This window comes from Cupressus sempervirens, chromosome 6 (genome assembly GCF_028749045.1).
Source record: "Cupressus sempervirens isolate cs-2001-9-10 chromosome 6, ASM2874904v1, whole genome shotgun sequence".
NCBI classification, from domain to species: Eukaryota; Viridiplantae; Streptophyta; class Pinopsida; order Cupressales; family Cupressaceae; genus Cupressus; species Cupressus sempervirens.
The window spans coordinates 426,789,587-426,802,486 of record NC_143123.1 but is presented as its reverse complement, the minus strand read 5'-3'; the positions used below and the strand labels follow the sequence as shown (position 1 = coordinate 426,802,486).

At 36.0% G+C, this 12,900-nt stretch overlaps 1 protein-coding gene and 1 pseudogene across 3 annotated transcripts in view; both read left to right on the top strand.

Annotated features, from left to right (window-relative positions):
- Positions 1 to 12,900, top strand: part of LOC149552870 (uncharacterized) — a 211,737-nt gene that overhangs the window by 163,589 nt on the left and 35,248 nt on the right. The window lies entirely within an intron of this gene.
- LOC149552871 (nucleotide pyrophosphatase/phosphodiesterase pseudogene) lies at positions 4,165 to 6,710 on the top strand (annotated as a pseudogene).

Sequence of the window (12,900 nt, the reverse complement as noted above, 5' to 3'; positions counted from 1 at the left end):
AGTCACTATATAAACTATATAGTTTTAGTTTAATTTTTGATTTTTAAATCAAATGCTCATTTAAATATTACTTTTTAAAAAATATTTATGTGTTATATTTTTAATATGATATATAAATATTGTTTATCTCCCATTAAAGTGACATTTTAATGAAATTAAATTGATATATGTTTGTTAAATGACTTTAAGTCATCAAAAGTGGACATTTTATATGCAATTACATGTAAAATCTATCGAAAGTGGACATTTTACATAAAATCCATCAAAAGTGGACATTTTACATGTTACTACATATAAAGTTCAACTTAAAAGCATAAGCCAATCAAAAGTGAACCTTTTTGGTGTCATTACATCAAAAGGTGAGTTTTATATGTCATTGCATCAAAAACATGAGATTTCACTTAAAATACGCAGTCCTCCCCAAAAGGTCCGATTTTGATCAAATGCATGTTTTAAAATGTGTCATGCACTCTAAAAGGTCCGATTTAATTTGTTGAGAGTTTTTAAAATATGCATGTCACCCAAAAAGATCCAATTTTAGCTAAAAGCATATTTTAAAACATGTTGTGCCTCCCAAAAGGTCCGATTTTGGAAGAACACATGCATTTGCTCTCCAAGAATCTGATTTTGCTCATTGTGAGAGATTTACTTGACGGTTTTGCATGAGAGATTTTGCAATAGGGTCGTTTTTGCTTGGCAATGGATTTTCTAACATAAAAATGTATTTATCTTGCTAAAAGACATTTTTCTAAATTCCATCTCAAGGCACATTTTTTGAAAAATCTTCAAATAAATCCATTTTAGAGTGATTTAAATCAGGTTTTTGCAAGGAAAAGCATAAGACAATTAAAAGTGGACCTTTTTGGTGTTATTACATCAAAAGGTGAGTTTTATATGTCATTGCATCAAAAACATGAGATTTCACTTAAAATGCGTAGTCCTCCCCAAAAGGTCTGATTTTGATCAAATGCATGTTTTAAAATGTGTCGTGCACTCTAAAAGGTTTGATTTGCTTTGTTGAGAGTTTTTAAAATATGCATGTAACCCAAAAAGGTCTGATTTTAACTAAAAGCATATTTTAAAACATGTTGTGCCTCCCAAAAGGTCTGATTTTGGAAGAACACATGCATTTGCTCTCCAAGAACCTGATTTTGCTCATTGTGAGAGATTTACTTGACGGTTTTGCATGAGATCTTCTCCAAGAACCTGATTTTACTCTAAAAGGTCTGATTTTCTTTGTTGAGAGTTTTTAAAATATGTATGCCACCCAAAAAGGTTTGCTTTTAACTAAAAGCATATTTTAAAACATCCGATTTTGGAAGAACACATGCATTTGCTCTCCAAGAACCTGATTTTGCTCATTGTGAGAGATTTACTTGACGGTTTTGCATGAGATTTTCTAACATGAAAAATTGATTTATCTTGCTAAAAGACGTTCTTCTAAATTCCATCTGAGGGCAAGTTCTTTGAAAAATCTTCAAATAAATCCATTTTAGAGTGATTTAAATCACATTTTTGCAAGGAAAAGAGGCATTTTGGCATATTAAATCATTGGCAATACATCAAGGGTCATGTTTTTACATTTGGAAGTGAAAAATGACTCATATTATGCCTTTTATGAATCACGTTTTTGCTAAAAACGCCCAGAAAATTGAGGTTTTAATCCACGTTTATGCATTTTGAAGCTAATTTTTTACATTTGGATCCATGCATATGCATTTGGGGAAGTCGTTTTTGTATTCACAAGTAAAAAATGACTCAAAACATACATTTTTTGGCCACGTTTTTGCAAAAACGGCCCAGATTTTTGCATAAAAAAGTCATGTTTTTGTTCAAAAAATTTAAAAAATGGCATTTCAACCCGTACATTTGGATCAAGAGGGGTTGTTTTTGAGTTTTAATGTGTGCTCTTGTCTTTGGAGACCACGTTTTTGGCCTTCTCATTTCAAATTCGACCATTGAATGTCCATTACATGCAAGTGCGGAAAAAGTCAAAAAGTTGTTTGAAAATCCAGATTTCAGGGAGAATTGGTTTTCAAGTCTATACAACTTGCTATTTTGGCTCTTTAACCTCCAAGTAAGTGGACATTTTCAAACTTGCTCATCAATTCATGCTTATTTTGCTATTTCCATGCACATTATTGCTTGATGATTGCCACTTGTTGAAATCAATGCTTGGAAAATGCACCTTTTCTTTAAAAATGAAAAAATTGTTCATTTTCTTGTTTTTGGTTTTTCTCCAATTTCCAAATTCGAATTCGTATGTTAAAGTGCATTGCATCTTGACATGTTTGAGTCACTTTTTTTGTGTTTTGTGCTTGCTTGTAGGTTTTGTCCACTTTGGAGAAGTTACTTCTTTCCCAAGAACTTCTTGTTGTTTCACTTCATGAGAAAGCATTATCACGTTTCACTTCCATCTTCCATGTCACAACACTTTGCATCTCATCTAACAAATGCGATTACATGTTTTCCGTCTCTCCATATGCATTCGTGCTTCCATGAGCAAATACATGTTTCTGAATCTTTCCATGCTTTGCACCTCATCTTCCATTCGCACTTACATGTAAAAGCTCATTCTTCCATCCGCCTTTGCATCACATCTCATCCTTTATTCCTTGTTACATGTTACACTTACATGTAATCATTTCTTTATGCAATAACGCCTTGAAAACCCTAAGTCACATTTGAAAATCAGCAATCTTCATTTGCACGCATTCCCATTCGTTCTACTTTCATGTTTCAAAGCATTTCCATCCTTCCAAGCATTTTGCTTAAAAAAAAAGAGTTAAAGTTGCAGATGGAAATTTATTCCGAGTTTACATCCAGACATCATCAAGAAGGTTTTCAAAGTGTCAGAGACTCCAGTTTGTGCTAATCTACAAAGGAGAATTCATGACAACTTGAGCGAGAAAATTTGGATCACATGAAGTTTTCAAATGACAACGAACAATTCATCAAAGTCAGAGCTAATCAAAGATGCAACACCATGGTTATCAAGGTGAATGCAGTGGTAAAAAGTACAGGAACTTTCGATCCTGTGATTATTCAGGATTGTATCGTCAAGTACAAGGCCCTTTAGAACAATTCCTAGGATTGTTTCCTTCTCTTCCCACTTCTTTCTTCTTCTTTCATATTTGTAGTTGGAGAGAATGCATTGAATAAAAAAATGTAACTACATATAATGCGAGTTGTATGTGCAATTGCATGTAACCTTATATTTTCTCTTTTGGTTAGACTAGGTCAAAGTTGGTTGAGTTGCTCCCACTTTTTCCTCCACCTTTTTCTCAACTCCTATGCCTATATAAAGGAGTGCCCCCTCTTTGTAAAAATCATCTTTATCTTTATGCAAGAGAGCTCTAGAGAAATTGTGCTAGCAAAACTAACTTAGTGTAGCACTGTTTTGAGAGAGTGAATACAAAGGAGCATTTGAGACTTGACTTTAAGTAAGTGAGATTGTTACTTGTGTGAGTTATAAGCTTTGTCTATAATTCATCTAAGTTATCTTTGATTCGTGTTATCTTGTGTTCTTGGTAATTTTATCTTGTGAATTGAATATAAAAGAGTTAAGAAGCAATTGGAGCCAGAGCTTTGACTAGGAGCAAATGTGGAAGTTTATAGCTAGAAGCTTTGTCTGTAGCTTATACTTCTTTCTTAATTTGCAAAATAGTAAATTTATTTTTACTTTTACGAGTCTTTGTGCCATAATTGTAAAGCTTTTCCATATAGAAGTATAATCGGACTTAGAGCCAAACCGGTATATTTTCAACTATCCTTTGAGTTAGTGAAGGTTTAACGGTATCACTGTTTCCAGCTCTTGATAGAAGTGCAGTTAGAGATTCACCTTGCCCATTACTCGCTCTACGAGTAAGTGGATTCTTTCTTGAAAGATAAGAAGAAAGGATATTGGTAACACCCATTTTATAAAAGCTCTCGACTTCTTGCTTACCTTGTGTTGGTCCAAGGAAGGGTGAGAAGGGGGAGCCGCCTTCCCTTTAAGGTAGGAGAGACTCTGTCTCACACACTGTGGCAGGTCATCCTATTTTGCGATTGGATTTTTTCTCAAAAAACTGTCAGTTGCAAAATATCCACCCAACACGTTATACGGTGGAGGATGTGTAGGATTGACCGTAAGTAGTCGGGGAGGCAGATAATGTTTCATCGACAATGGTAATAGGTTGTACGACAAGTGTGAAGGTAGTTCGTACGGTGTTCACTAGATGGTCGTACAATAGCCAAGACTGGCCGTGGGGTGTGTGTCAAGTGAACAAAATACCTTTATGGTGGGAGAACAAGGATTGGGGCCAGTACAATGATATTGATATGTCGTATAGTGAGGATAGAGATGGCGGAAGGGCGTATGATGCCGACAAGAGGAGACGTTCGGTCTGGAGTTGTCACACCACGAGTTTTCCAATACTTGACTAAGTGCATAGTTATATATATATTTGCAATCACAATGATTCCACCAATAATAACAGTTTATCAGACACAGAGGATGTTTGCAAGAGATCTGCCAAAATGGAACAAGAATTTTTATAGATGATGCTCGAACTTGCTAGATCCGAGCGAAGTAATACAGGATCGGTATTGGGTGAGGGTTGTGTTGGGACTAAAAATTGCATGGTCAATTTTGAGAACCATTGAAAAAATCAAGCCCTTAAACGCTTTTAAAGTGCATTTCTACCCAGCTGCCTATTTGAGGCCTAAGAGGTGTTCAATGCTTTTAGCACCTTTCATTCAGCATGCCTAAGCATTTCATAATGATAAATTGACATTCCGAACCATTTTGTGAAGTCTCGTTTTGAGCTAGTTTCAAATCTGCATTTTTACCCCATGTCAAACAGCGACAAAAGGCCTTGTTTGCAACTGAATATCTCGCACCTAGAAATGTGTCACGACTTGCCACTTTGGGAGTGTTTAGTGTCCGTATCCAAGAACCTATGTTTCAAATTTCAAGTCGTTTCGAGTCTGTTAGATTAGGTTTCGAACCCCTCAAAGTTGGTCAGTTACTGTTTTCATGCTTTTGCAATTGTTTCTGAATTCTGGGAAGCCCTGTTTGATGATTAATAATTTTGACCCAGTACCAAAATGTTGAAATTCCTTTTGCGTTGCGTTGTAAACGTTAGGGACTTGTTATGTTTCAAATTTTAGTTTATGACGAATCCGTTTGATCAGTTTTCAAGCGCGATTCCAAACTCAATTTCTAAAGTTTTACTGGTGTCAGCATTGGCAGATTGATTGGTACCTTTGGTCATGACGTCATAACTTGAGACCGATGATTGGTAAAGTCAAATGGATTGTACCCTTGTATTGTCCTCTGAAAATATTCCAAGTGTGCCAGTTTTTAAGTCTTGACGAATCCGTATGCACACTTTTCTAGGTCAATTCCATTTGCAAAAATTGCTTTTCAGTCATTGTTCCCAGTTTGCAAATCCAAGTAGCCCACTTTGACTGTTCGCCAAATGCGTCCCGTGATTCGTCATAAGCCCAAATCTCAGATTTATACTCACCTCGTGACAAAGAACCATCGCTCCAGTTTTCGTTTCCCCAAGTATCAGTTTGCCCAGTTTTCAAAGCCAAATCCAAACCCAATTTATTGTTTTCTAATGTGTTTACTTGTAGGTAATTTTGAGGAGGCAAATTTGACGGTCAATATCTTTTGACTCTGAATTCGTCATGAGATGAGATTCGATGGGATAGAAGTGTGTGGAACAGAGAATCAGTGCCCCAGTTTTCAAAGCCTGGTCGGGTGATTTGGTCAGTTTTTAAGGCCAGTCAACGGACCTCTTGATATGAAATTCACAGTTTGCAGATCAGTGGAAAAGTGGGCTTCAAATTGATTGTTTAGCAGTTGGATTTGATTCCAGTCAGTATCAGATGATGAATAGATTAGTTTGAAGGTTCAATTGTTCGAAAACGAAATTTTTTTTAGCCGGACCCACTTTGGGGCCTCGACTATTTCAGCCCGGATTGACAGGTTTCGAGGCAAATAAGAGGATTCTTTTTAAATTGAAAAGTTATTCACAGTTAGTATAGAGTAGAGTGTGGGATACTAGCTAAAACCACATTTTATGTGCCAACAAACAATGATGCTAAGATATGGTATTCCATAGTTCTCGGCATGTTTCATTTCTACAATGTGGATTCAAAACTTGACTGACAAAAGGGAATCAAGCAATATGAATTTATTGAGAAATGCTTAGCATTAGTAGATGGACAAAAACAACCATGGCTCATTTTTGAGTTCTTGGTTACTCATCAAATTCATGGCTCGCCTTGCATGGAGTATTTGAAGAGCTGATGGAAAGAGAAACATACCAAGAACTTTGGCAGAAATATCAGGTTGACATTGCTTTCTTTGGTCATGTTCATAACCATGAACGATCATGCCCTGTGTATGAAAGTTTTTGTATTAGCGAAGAAAAGACACATTATTCGAGCACTTTCAATGCAATAATTCATGTCTTAGTAGGCAGTGGAGGAAGTCATATTTCTGATTACACCACTTCAGAAACCTCTTGGAGCATTTTTTAAGGTCAAGTTTTTGGTTTTGTGAAGCTAACAACTTTTAACCATTCTTCATTGATGTTTGAGTGTAAAAAAGGGGCTCAGAGGGAAAAGTATATGATAGTTTTTGGATCACAAGAGAATACAGAGACATCCTTGGCTGTGACTCTATTGGTAACTGCCCACATACTACCCTGGCATAGTAAATTGGTTAAAGAATCTAGACATCCCGTGTAATATTCATGCTCATTTGTATTATTCTCTGCATGGAAGAGTTAGTGAGTACAAGGCAAATAAACACGGTTGTCATCTTCCAGGAAACACAAATTTTATGAAAATTTGTGTGCATTTTAAATTGTTATATTATCTATATTTTCAACTATATAGCTGAAATACCAAAAGAGTCAAGTGCAAAGATGGAAGTGGCAACTGATGATCCATACACACCAATCAAACAAGACACTAAAAAGGGCAAGCTTCGTCACTACCTATATAACATAAATTGGAATTATGGATTGCTTCCACAAACATGGGAGGATCCATCTCTTGCAAACACAGAAGTTGAAGGAGCTTTTGGTTACAATGATCCAGTCGATGTTGTTGAGATTGGAGAAAGAAAAGCTAAAATCGGAGAATTACTGAAACTGAAACCATTAGCTGCTTTAGCGATGATTGATGGAGGCGCCATTGAAAGAAAGGAAATAGAAGCAGCTCACGCATCAATGCAAATGAGAGGGTAGTGGATAGAAGAATAGAGCATATAAATAAATAAAAACAGCTCACGCCTTTTAATTGGAATTTTACGCATATGAAAGGGAGTCCCATGTTGGTAATGAAGCATATGCAGGGGAGAGTTTTTGAGCAGATTTCCATGCCATATAAAAGGCGCTGAAATGTAGCAAGAGACCACATCATCTAGGAAGTAACTGCTAAATTCAAAGCCGCAGTACGTAAAATGAAGCACCCACGTTTGCTGTAGAGAAGCAATGCAATAAAAGGGAAGCTCACTTCACACATTGGAGGAAATAGCAAAATGCATCAAAACATCCATGTGTGGCAGGGGACAACATGGGTAGATGGTATAGTCTACTGCTAACAAAGATCTTCAGTGGCAGACATGGAGCTAGGCACGCTGGTAAGGGAGGAGGTATTCCAGTTCATCCAGTTCATAAACTTGACGGTAAGCTCCCTATACTATCCATTATAGGAGTGAGCCCTTAGGCTCAAAGAAACGAGGAAGCTATTCAGTCAGCATGCAGGGGTGGCATAGAAGGGGCCTCAGGTGGATGATTGGATCAGCTCGTTGCCCGATCAATGCCCGCACAACAAATCCATATAGGTCAGTCGGAATGATATGAAGACCGGGTCGTAGGCAGAGAACATCCAACGTGGGTGGTATAAGAAGGGAAGTCGCTTGGAATAACAGTGAGTGCCATTAAAAAGAGGCATTCTAAAAAACTAAAGATCACAGTGAGATGCAAGCAGCAAGGGACGACTTTAGCGTGGAATAAGCCAAAGTCCATTATCCCACATTACCCGTGGGAGGGTCTTTTTGATCCTTTAAATACAAAATCACACAGAGTAAAATGCCTTAAGGAAGATGCCTTTTGGAAAGGCAGCGCCCATGGACGGGTCCCACCGATGACGTTAGTCGGAGGCGAAAAAGCACAAATTTTGAACAAAGTGGCAGGTAAAAAGTTGGTGACGTCAACAAATATGAGGTTGTCGAGAAATTTAAAAATTCGGTGACTTGCTACTTCGCTAGCCGGGAAATTTCAAAAAATCCGGCTAGCGAGGTAGCGATTTGCCGGAAAACTCCAAAATTTGGTGAGGGGATAATAAGTCAATGTGGGTCCCGCTTGCAGGAGCAACAATGAATTAGATCGTGCCAAGTGGTAGCGAATAGGAGGTGGTATGGTAAGATCCAGATAGTGAACGAGATGCTGACACGTGTCTCGATCCGGCGGTCCTCGCTATCTCGCTAAGCGAAAGTTGCACGAAAGTTACCATAGCGACATGGCGAGGATTAATGCAATTATGACACGTGGTAGCGGGTACAGGAGATGGTGATATGGTGAGAAGGTTTAGAGACGCACCAGATCATGCCACGTGGCAGATCTGAGGGTTCTTGTTAACTCGCTATAAGAAAGATGCAGGGAAAATAACACGACGAAGTAGCGAGAAGACAACACGTGGCGCTGATGAGGATGTCCATTCAGAATGTGACACGTGGTGCTGCTCAGGTCTGAGCCAATCAAAAGACGACACGTGTCAAGCATGGTCAAACCAAGTTTGACCTGGATGGAACTTGTGAGGGAAAATTCAAAAGTTTAAAAAAATTAAATTTTAAAGATTTTCCTCCAAACGTGCAGGTCAGACATTTTAAATAATGTCTAAACTTTATTTAGTTTAAACTTTAATGAAAGTTTAAATTTTTTGCAAAAATAATGCAAACCTGTGAATGGGACTCAGAACTTCAAAAGGCTATATTAGGGGCGATTTTTAACCAAAATGGGCATTCCAATATACCATTGGAACCAAGACGAGACGAACTTTCCAAATACGAGGTTGGTTTTTTGCACAAGTGTTCATTAGTTCGTGCTGTAAGTCAATTTGTGTTTTTCAGGCATTGGTGACCAAAATCAGTTACATCTTTTCATCATCAGATTTCTGAGATATTTTGATGCCTTTGAGAGGTGAAATGATGGGGATTTGATTTTCGGTTAGAAGAAGTTAGAAAGAGGTTTTTGATCTTCTTGGGAAGGATTTCTAAAGGGACACATGTCAATTGCAAATTAAATCTAGGAATTGTCTTCTCCATATTTATTCTTTCTTCTTCTTTGAAAAAAGGTTGTTGGTTGGTTTTTCATTTTCAGTTCTTGGAGCTCTGCTTAGGCTGTGAAAACCACACACCCAACATTTCTTTGTTGTATTGAACAACATTTTATGTTTTATGCAGATAGTTCTGGTCTATTAGGGGATTTTATGAGTTAATTTCTGTACATTTCATGTATTTGGTTTCAAGGAAAGCAAATAAAGAGCAGCAATGGTTTCAAATTTAGTTTGATTCTTGTCTCTTGTTTGTGGATCTGTAATCTTTTCTAGTTTGTGATCAAAGATCATAGATTAGGTTGCATCTCATTTAGTGATGTATGTGATTGAAATATCTTTCTTATGGAACAAAGAGCCATGTAATTGCTTGGTGTTTATCACAAGGTTTACTGATTTCATGAAAGGATTGTCTGAGTATGAGATTCAAATCTGAAGCAGATGTCTGTTCACAAGGTGAAAGATAGATCACGGATCTTGATGTAGGAATTATGTCAGAGGTTTCCAGAAGATGTACTGTTGTAATTCATTTAATTACCCAATAGATAAGGCATTGGTCAGAGATAGGATCATTAGGTTCTGTTGCTCATACTTGGGTCTTGCTGTTATCAACATATTAAATCAATTTTCCCTTTTATGTTGAAAGCTATTCAATGTTAACCCACACTTAGCTTGCTAGTTTCATGAGTTATGTTCTTAGCTATTTCATGCTTGTGATTCCTGGTTAAGTATAGAAGATTTAGGGGTTTTTATCTGCTCTATATTAGATTCAGTGTATGCTTTGATAATTGGTACCATATAAAGAATCTATAGGTATACCCGCCTAGGTTTTGCAGAGCCTAAAGTGCAGAAGGAGTGTAGCCTTATAGTTGGCCCAGGTTCTTGGTGAAGTGTGTCCATTATTGGTGATAGCTGCTCATAGATGCATTCTTGCCTTGCATACTTGGTTGTTTAAACACTGTTAGATCAGGAGCCAACAGGTTGAATCCCACCGAAATCGAAATAGCCAAATAGGGAAGATCTTCCACTTCCGAAATGACGAAACTGAGCAAAGTAATATAGGATTGGAATGGAGTGAGGGTTGAATCCCACCGAAATTGGAATAGCCAAATAGGGAAGATCTTCCACTTCTGAAATGGCGAACATTACAAAACTTCAAGAGAAATTTGCAGTACAATAGTAATCCCAAGCACATACAAAACAACTACCTATAACTGTGCTTAAATACCCTTTGGAGGAACTCCTTAAGGTTTACAATGATAGCCAATGGCAAGACCTATAGAAACAATACAAATAAAAATGCGTACAAAATATACTAATTCAATCGGAACCACAAATTCAAACATTATTAACTGGGCCCCATATTTATTAATTAAAGTAACCAATTAAAGGTCCTTTTATCATATTATTTAGATTTTGGGACCAATTAATTAATTAATTAAATTAAATTATTAAATTAAAATTTGGGGACATGACACAAAAAACTACACAGTTGAATCTTGATAGCAATATCACAATGATTAGGTATTTAAATGTTTAATGTTTATCAAGCATCATGAAGTCATACTATAAAATGATTTAGTCTTACAATTATATATATTTCTCTTTTTCTCTATATATTGCATATATATATATATACACACACTAACCCATACAAACCATAATTAAAGAAATTCATGAACCCAAGAACTAGGTTATCATACCCAAACCTATACCTGAACATGAATTGATAACTTAGTCTTTTATAGGGCAAGAGAGGAAAAGGCCAATTTAAAAATTCATTGAATTAATTGCTTGCCAAAACACTATTTTTTTAATAAAATGACTTAAGTGTTAGCCCTTTCCTTCTGTATCTACTTTTAGGGAACATGATGCTACTTTATACCAATTATAATAGTAAAATGAAATACTAAAATACTTGAATTGTTATCCAAGAGTATAATTAAAAAATACTCCTATCCATGTTTGATAAAGCATTGTTGGAGAATTGAGAACCAAAATAGAACTTGTCAAGATGAAATTAAGGGAGTGATATGAAGATCAACATCAATTTAGGGATTTACTAAAAATAGGCATGTTCTCAAAAAAATGTGGAGACCAACCCAAGAGACTAAGCATGCTTCAGAAATCATCATTGCAAATCCCAAACATTAACTAGGCTCAACGCTACTAAGAACAACTGAAAGCAAGCTTTCCAAGATCTTTGGCCCCCTAACCACCGTTAGGTTGGCTTGCAAGAACTCTGAAATAGGATAACAATCACATTTGCTAATTAGGCTTGAGAAGAGGACATTACACAAAATGACACCTTAAAACTATTTTTTATCCCATTTAGTAAGGCATGGATCCTCAACACTTTTGCAGTCTTTGATGGTAGAGATTTGAAGTCTCTTTGCTATTTGTTTTGAGTAAGGAAGGATTTTGACTAGGATTTGTTAGCCAAAAAGAGTGCTTCACTTAATTTGAAACCGTTTACATCATTGCATACTTCTAATGTTTCAAGAGAGCTTTAAGGTGGTATAAACAGTCGAAAAATGTGCCTGCATGACAACTTATAAACGGTTAGCTATCTTGAGTATGTTTTCCTAGTTACTTTACCCTCTTTGGTTGTTTTTCAATGAAGCTTTTATATTCATAATTATCTGAAGATCTTGATAATATTTCTAGATGGAAGGTGGACCCTTTTTCCTTTGACAATTGTCATTCTCCTTCTCCATTATACTCAACATTTATTTCTTCTCTATCTATCTTTTGAATGCCATTGTTTTCTTAGGTGCATTTTTTTGTGATCATCTTTAATTTACCCTTTTCTATAATTAAATAGAAGAAAAGACCATGATCAACAAATTTTTCGCAAAGCAACTAGGAGGGAGTAAAGTTAACTTGGTGATGATGCAAATAAAATTTGAAGGTTAATTGATAAGAGACTAATGGAAAGAGGTGTGATAATGAAAATTTTTAGGGGAATCAACAAGAATGTGATCCAGAATATTAATCCAAAAAACGTTTTTGCAATAGTTTCTAGAAGCAATTTTAAATAACTATATCACTGCTATGGAGTTGATTTTCCACCATATGTTATATTGAAATTAAAGAATTGATAAGAAAATAGAAGCTCTCTAAATTGATGCACTCTATATTTGAAACATTTTCAGATGATTTGATATTCTCTAAGATCTCTTAGAGAACTTATCTATAATTACTAAATAGTATGGATTTTTCATTATTTTGTTCATAAGTCAATTTTTTTAAATTTAAAACTTATGTTCATTGAGTGAATTGTTATTCTTTATGCAATTGAAGAAAAAATCTGTCCCTATGCCTTTGAATTTGCATCGTCAAGTGTATTTTACTAAAAGGAAGTATATAGCTTGTGAACAAGAGCAGCAAATGCAAACAATAGTAAATGCAGACATCCAAACAAGGAGAAAATCCCACGAATAATGGAGCTCCTCATTGGACTATCTCTATAACCTATTACATGTTTAGGCCTTAAGTCCTTCTTGAATCCTTCATCAACATTCAATAGATGAACATTCCCTAACATCTATGACATGTGCAACT